This window comes from Platichthys flesus, chromosome 11 (genome assembly GCF_949316205.1).
Source record: "Platichthys flesus chromosome 11, fPlaFle2.1, whole genome shotgun sequence".
NCBI classification, from domain to species: domain Eukaryota; kingdom Metazoa; phylum Chordata; class Actinopteri; order Pleuronectiformes; family Pleuronectidae; genus Platichthys; species Platichthys flesus.
In genome coordinates, this window is record NC_084955.1 from 20,508,643 (window position 1) to 20,516,927 (window position 8,285).

The following is an 8,285-nucleotide window of genomic DNA, read 5'->3' on the forward strand; positions in this document are numbered from 1 at the left end:
ATATCTTATTATGTTAATCTTATAAATCACCAAGGATTATGCGACTGCAGTGGCCCACTTGCAAATTTGTGCACTTCATAAATAGTCCATTTAATACGTGTTTAGGTAAAATTACACTTTACACTTTAACCTGATCAGAGAGATCATATGTTGTCGAATGATTGATTCTGTTTGACCTCATCTGTGTAAAAGTATCCTGTAAAATATGCAATTACAGTATTAAATGTATTGTTTAACAGTGTTTTGTATATTATCAATCTTTTATTTATTGAATTTCTTAAGTGTTCTCATACTGGTGCCATAAGTTCTTTTGAATCCAAATCCCATTTAAGTACTTTCACCGGTGTGGCACAGCCCTGAGATCTCTTATCTGTTTGACGTAGCTCGTTTCCAAATCAATAGGTTCTCTCTTTATAACAGTTCAGGGGAAAGAGTTCATGTGGCTGATACTTTTTATTTCCCTCCCACTGGAATGTCTCCCATAAAAGAGCTATTATTGTGATTATATCCTCAGTTCACAGTAGCCAAGAGAAGTTTGTATAGAGAAACTTTTCTTTCACATTCCCCCTCGGAAGAAAATTACTGTCAATTGTTGTAATAACAGAAATAAAACATCGTAATGTGTTTGTAGACATACATCAAACTTGACATCGATGATATAACTTTTGAATAATGTCTGTCAGCTTCCCACACGTGGCTGACTCCCTGTCCCACTCTAATTCAAAATGAAGACATGATCTAGGATTTCAGCCTTTTGTTACTTTATAAGAGACTTGAATCTTTTTACAAGGTGATAATATCCTTAAAAGCTCCTTTTGTCCGACCTGTACAGCTGCTGCTTGGCAGGAGGATCCTTCTGTCTGTAAAACATGGTGGTAGTGATGGAGAGGGGTTGAACAGTTTATAATATACAGTATTGATCCTGTTTTATCTCAATGAAGCTAAGCACTATCTATATAAAATGATTCACTGTGCAATATTCATATCATTAAGGTTATTTATCATAGTAAGATGGATTGATATCCTATATACTCTACTGCTCCTTTATGCTCTCCACACCCTTGTTACCTCCACTTGTGTTTGCTTATACCTTTTCAACTTTATTTTTCATACATCTTTTACTTATTTTGATGTTTCAATTATATAGTACCATTTGTATATTTTCTTTTGTAAATCCTCATAAGAGGCACAATTTGATTTAAGGAGGAGCATTTTTCATTGTGATAGGATAAGTTGTTTCTTCTTTTCAAATGAATATCGTAGGCTGAGGCATTTATGTAAATTGGGCTCCTCTTTTTTGGTGCTATAGTTCTTACATATTTTGACTGTTGTGATATTGAAAATATTATTTTGTGAATAATATGCATATGATCATTTCATGTAAATCAATCCAGTTCCTCCTCAATCCTTTCAATCTCTTCCTGTCATGATGCAGTAACTGTCTGATTCACACTGTGTAAGTATTATCTCTTTTGGCAGGATTAATAATTGTAAGTATGTACTTAGCAAATCTTGTTAATGGGGAAAGTATTTTATAGTATTTCGAGCATAATGAATTAGCCAAAAATTTGATAAAACACAAAGTAAACAATGTTAAAAATTAAATTGACAAATAGTAAAGTTAGTATTATCAAACTTTACACTTTAACCATTATCATGTTTACATTTAGCTATAAAATACATCCTACTGCTCCCTATCGGTCAAGTCTTAATGATGTCGGGGGTCAGCTGCAACAATGTCTATTTGCATTGAAGTACTTTGATTTGCCTGTGACCACATGTGCGCATTTCCTTGGAATAATTCAAAATAGAAATGAACACGGTAGAGTAAAAGACTTGAAAGTAAATTAAAGGGTGATTAGACAGGAAGAGGTTTGTTTGGATATTTGTAAGTTCATATCGTCAGAGCAAAGAGAACTCTGCACTTTACTCTGCAAAACACCAGTGCCAGCAGAAGATTAACTGTGCTCACGCTGAAAAGGCCATGAAATGAAAAGCCAATAAGTTAGCAATACGCCGCAGCAAATCAGACGGGGCAGCTCATGTTTCTTTTTGAGTAAATATATATTACAGTATAAATGTGCATGTTGTGCAATGTGCATTTTGATGTATCAAACACCTTGGAACTGCACCAGTAACACAGATCGACCCAGTCTAGAAAATGTCTGCTCGGTAATGAAGAAAACAATTATACATTTTGAAGAGAGTTCAAGCTGTTCTGCGATTGGAAATTCTGTTATTTCATGTGTTTTATAATGTTATGCAGTTTTATGTGGAACTGTATATGTTTGTGCAATGTACAAGCATTTATGTTTAGGCATCAAACAACTCTACTTGGAACCCAATAGCCCAGGAAAAGAAACTTAACCACATGTCATGACTATAGATGTAATTCCCAGTCGCTGGCGTGAGAGTTGCCCACTGAGTCGACAGCGCTTTGTTCTCCTGCTGTTCACCCTGAACGACCCGGAGCGTCTTTACAAATCCCCTCATTTCTTCTATACAAACATGATTTCTCTGAGACAAGTTTGTATGAGTTGACATCGGCTCTGACCACATATTGTGTCTCATTTTTTTCCAAATTTATAATACCAAACATTTCTAAAATGGATTCTCAAACTCTCCACTTCTTGCCTCAACCAGAAATGCTTTAAATTAGTCTTTTCAATAACGATTTATTTACAGCTTATAATACTTGTTTTTTTTAAACGTGATGACAGTTTGCCATGCGGCCCCTTTCCCATCCATCTCCCTCAGCAGCTCTCACCCGATCTGCATCGTAGTGCCACTGTCCACACACCCGCCAGGTTATTTTGGGGGCAATCCCTCTCACACCACTTTCTCCCTCTGTGCCGGGATAAAAGGCCTCATGCTCCTCCTCCTTTATATCCTGCCCACCTGTTGGAGCTGTCCATCTCCGCGCTGACATGCCTGGACACACAAGAGTTTCAACTTTGCCTCTTAAAAGCTCCCTAGGGGCGATGGACTTAGATCCTGAGCGACACTTACTGCTGCAGAGATTAGCCGTAAGAAATCAGTCAATTTCACAGGACGTTTCACAGAAAATGAACCTTTTAAAGAGCGTAAGTGGAGGACTCTTCCCAATATCAATATCCCACTGAGTTGGTTTAGCCTTTTGTGGGTTTATGAAGCAACTATACAAATAATCATATTTTATTATATATAATGAAAGTATATTTTAATCTCCTCTGTAGTTTTACCAGAAACACACAAACCGGTTGTTTAGGCCTTTTCTCACCAGTGTTTTTGCATAATGTTGGTTTGATATGCCCATCTGGTTGTAGTTGCCTCTCGTCAGGAGCCAAACTCTTCTTAATAACGCAGTTAGTGACTGGTTCCTTGTGTAATTCATCTTTAGGGCACTGTAGGAAAACAGTGCATTGTTTCAAAATAAAGCTTCAATTGTTCTAAAGATTGAAACCAGTCTCGTTCAAATAGAAGATCACTGCTCATGAATGCACATGGTGAGATACAGAATGACTCAGAACCGAGCCTCTGTGAAGTCTCACATCAGTTCCAAGGTCAGTTATCAACTCAGTCTGTACGATATATAACGCTGGCACATGTTGGTTGTTCCGCCGAACGAGAAGCACCCATATTTGATCTGTGGTAATTCTTACAGCTTTTCCACCGTGCCCTGAAATTCAAAGGTCAGTTCTTATAAGAAAAAGAAAGAGGTCTGCTTTAAAGGGTAAAATCCTCCATGAGACTCTGACGGAGACAAAGTGGAGACTGTGTGTTTGGGTAATTTACTGTCATGGTTCTCGATCCCATGACTCATCACCCCACATTGTGTCTGAGCCTCAGAATTGTCTCTTCCAACCAGGAGGAGTGCACATGTATATAATGTTCACACATGTGAAGTATCTTCGTTTGTGAAGATATGAACAATGTTTTCAGTGAGGTGATTGCTGCCTCTTCCTGACCAGTTTGGGGGTCTCATTTTACTCTTTTGTTAACTGGTTGGACTCCTCATCCAATGGAAATTGCATTTAAGGCCCACTTAGAATTTATTGATTTGAGGAAATTATTAAAATCACCAATATTTATCAGAAAATAGTTACTTAAGATTTTTGTCCAGACTTAAGTGGTGGAAGAAATATTCAGTTTATTTGCTCAATTAAAATGACCGGTATAGAAAATTAGTCTGCATTCAAAATTCTACTTAATATATCAAAAGCGTTAGTTTTCAAAGTCACATTTGGGGTTTTATGCGCAGGTAATTTCAGATCCAGCTTTCCAACCCTATAAATGATCGTTTTGGCATGAAAGTGAAAAGACACTTGCTATGTCCCCGTCCATCCGCACTGTCCTTCAGTGTCACCTCAGCCGTTATCCGACACCCGTCCAACACAACACGGACGTCACCCTCGTCCTCTTTGTCGTCAACACATCTAACTCAGCTGGGTCTGGGTCCAGGGCCTCTAATCTCCATCTACATGTTTCAATCCAAACCTTGTGCGTGAGACCCTGAGCTCCGTGTTCAGGGGGTTTAATATGAGCTTTGATTATACACAAGAGTCTGATGTGATTAGTAGACAAATAAAGGCTGCCAAGAATTCGTAACACTGCCGCACAGATTGTCAAGTGTGCAGTTGTTTGAAACCAAAGACATGTCCCTGGTGTCTCCCTCAGATGTTCAAGGTAACATACTGAATTTATTTTGACCTTCTTCTTCAGAGACGAGATTGCAATGGTTCGTGAAGAACACATCTGAAAAAGAACTTTACATGTACCTTGTCTTCTTACACTGCCAAGATTGATTCAGTTAAAACTTTGGCTTTAGCAACTTTTATACTTCCCCTGAGAGGAAATATTCAGAATACATTGCAATAAAATATAACTGGATAAAATAAAATTAGCCCCTTTCTGGATCACAAAAATAAAACATTATGACCTTCATAAAAGCATCATTTATGTGAGGGTAAGACATTGGATTTATAAAATTGTGCTTTTTATCGTGTCTAATCAAGAAGGTTTATTCTGTCATCTTGTACACTTGCCTGTGAAGGTACTGCTTAGTTATTAGGTCTTGCAGAGGTCAACCCACTGTTTTAAAAAGTATTTTTTAAATGTTACTGGCTGAGTATCCCTTCTCTTCCAATAGTACTTTCTTGGAAAGTAAGGGAACTTGTTGTCCACTTATTGTATTGTTTTGTCTCTAGCTCCTTGTTTAATGTTGTCAAATTGGAGATATTTCTGTTTCTCCTTTGGCGTAAACATGAAACTATAAGGTCTTAAAAGAGCTATGACTCTAAATACTGTAAATAGAGAAAAAATATCTTACTCATAACATCCCATGCCACAACCCATTGACTCACCACAGTGCAAAAGGATGTTACTATTGTTATCCTTATACTTTAAAATTGAAAAAAACAGAGAGAGTAAAACAAACTTCTTTGATGCTGCTGAAAAACAGTCAAATGTGATATTGTTAGTCTGACTGGAAAACCAAGTTAAGTTAGCAATTAGGCTTCTGTCTTTTATCATGAGATCATGGTCAGGTATTTGATTTCAAAATAAACCGAAACATGAACTTGCAAAATCTGTTTTGGGAAAGAAAAGAGAGTCTCTCCTGCATCAAGAGCACATGTCAGGCACAGGATCCAAAGACATCGACTCCTCTCAGAGGGATTTGTTTTACACGTGTTTTACTCTACAGACTAATTTAATATATTGTGCATAATTTAAGCTTCATGACTGGCATCATTACGATGTATTTTATTTGTGCCGTTAACACATCAGCCGCAGGATTAAGTGAAATACCTTGGGATTTCTTCAGCTCATTGATTTACCCATCACATTTAAGTACCTCTCCTGAATCTGTTGTTCATGTCCAATAAACCTTCAACAACTTTCTCTCTCTTTGTTTCAAGAGATAGTTACTTAGACTTTTGAAACCAAAACCCTTTTGGTTTGGATCAGATCCAACCAGAACATTATCTCCAGTGATTCCAATGGTCCTGCTGTTTCAGTTCAGAATAGATCGGACTGTCCACTCGCTGGTCTCTAGTGATCGCTTTTCCCAGCAGGGCTTCTTCTTTCTACTAAGTCTCGTTCCTAAGCCCCCTGGTAGACTCTATGCCAGCAGGCCAGACCTAAATAGCCTACCCATATGATGGAGCACAGCAGTCTCATTAAAGAAGAACTCTCTGTGTGCACACACGGCGCAGCAGCTGGTTCAGTTGGAGTTACAGCTAGGGGCGGTCAGCGGCAAGTGGGGAATTGTAAGTGGGGGTCTCCAAGGTTTCCATGTATGAGGTTTTGATGAATCAGTACATGTGGGGACCTGGAAAATGTTGTGCTTAAAGTCTGAACCAAATGTATGACTGGTATGAACGGCAGAGCAGTGTTAGAGGGGCTGTCGAGAGGCGCTATTCTTCCGTCTAATGCGATTCCATTTATGATTGCTTCATTTCTAACTCCGCTCAGCAGGAAAGGAAAGCAGGTGGTACGGCAATGCAAACAGCCAGCGAGGGCTAGTGAATGAGCAGAAAGCGGACTAAGTAGGGGTCTAAGGGCACATGACACCTCTTGTGGCATCCATCTAAATACTTTGCAGACTGAGGAACTGGATCCTGATCGTTGATTGCCTTCTGTTGCTTTACAGCTTCTCAAGTTTGATATTCTATCAGCCTGGTGCTATGAGCCGTGCTGTCTGGGTTAGAGAGGCGTATTATGCCCTAGGTGTAGGAGGTGACTATGGCAACATGTTGGCAGCCCTGTGAACATTTCGCCACAGAGATACTATGAAGCAGATGTTGCGGTGGGATTCAGCCCTTTCAGCAGCTGACACATTGATTTTCCATCCTCGCTGGGCTGAGATGAGACATTCTGCAATTCACAACCTGCTTTACAGCTTCAGACGATTTTAATTAAACGTTAGTTCAAAAAGACGAAGTGTCCTCTTCAAAACGGCCATCTTCCTTTACTGTTGGCAAGGCACGTGACATAGATCTGCAAAACAACTTGAGCTGCAACGGCAGAGTTGCTCAGATGGGGAGTTAGCGGTGTCTCAGCATCACTTGGATATGTTTGTGTATGTCAAAATACATATGGGAGTTCATGCTCGAGGAAAAACAGTTAAGGTTCCATCACAGCTGCACCTTCTCAGGCCCAAAGGAGGCGTCCCTTGGGGCAGCAAGATGCCCAGAGTATAGTCTTTATGATGGAGAGCAGCTGAGGCTGCCACTCTCTACTGGCTCTTCCCCATGGAGGGCATTTTGTGATCTGTTACATCAATAAAAAACATTAGACGCTCACTTCTCCCTAGCTGCAGTTAGCGGGGCTGTTTATGCGTGAGGTGAAATGATCCGCCTTCGCATTTGGATTTTCGGAATGGAGAGATGCTACACAGGTGCCTTCTCGTGCCGGGCACCCTCTATCTGCGGTCTCCCATGGATAAAATTAGTGCCTGTGCAAATCCGCCCAACCTTTGGTGCCCCATCGCCATGAGCTGTCACTCAGTATCACAGGCTGTCAACGGTTTCACTTACAGTTAGTGTTCCAGTGAATTGTTGGTAACCGGAGAATATAACCAGGAGACAGGCAGCATTGAATGGGGCTAAAGATTCCCCCATAAAGCGTGTATATGGCGCGCCGACACCGGAGAGGCCGATCCGACTTTTCCCTTTACCTTATTTTCCCTTTGTGGTGACTAGTAAGTTAGATTTCATTTTCTTCTACTATAAAAAGACTTCCATGTAGTAAAGAAGTGAAAACTTATGTGGGCGATTATGCAACAATATTGAAGATCAAATAGGCATACTTTTACTACTTAATTACTACAACTTCAGCTATAGTAGTAATCGTAGTAGTAATAGTAGTAGTTTATTTGCAGTTTCTGACATTTCTTGTGATAGGGATATTGTCTTTATAAGAGTAAAATAGATACGAGCTGGTTGACATCATGTAAATTATATTTATTTGTTGATCTTTTGCCGGCAGTATTTAGGGGGCTACATTTTTAAAGGTCATCTCCTCGGCTGAAACATAATCATAGCAATGAATGGATGGCGGGGGGGGGGGGGGGGGGGGGGGGGTTACAGCCAGACCCTTGAGGCCACTTTTGCATCTTGGTATTGAGCTGGGACACCACAGTTCGGCTGAATCACAGCTCGGACTGCTGCCCACAGCCCACATGAGATGACGTGATTTCTCATGAGGATCTGTAAATATGGTTCCGAATGTGAACATTGTTTTATAATTAAGGTCTGTAAAATCTGATCATAGAGTGGAACATATGCTTAAAGGCAGTGATTTGA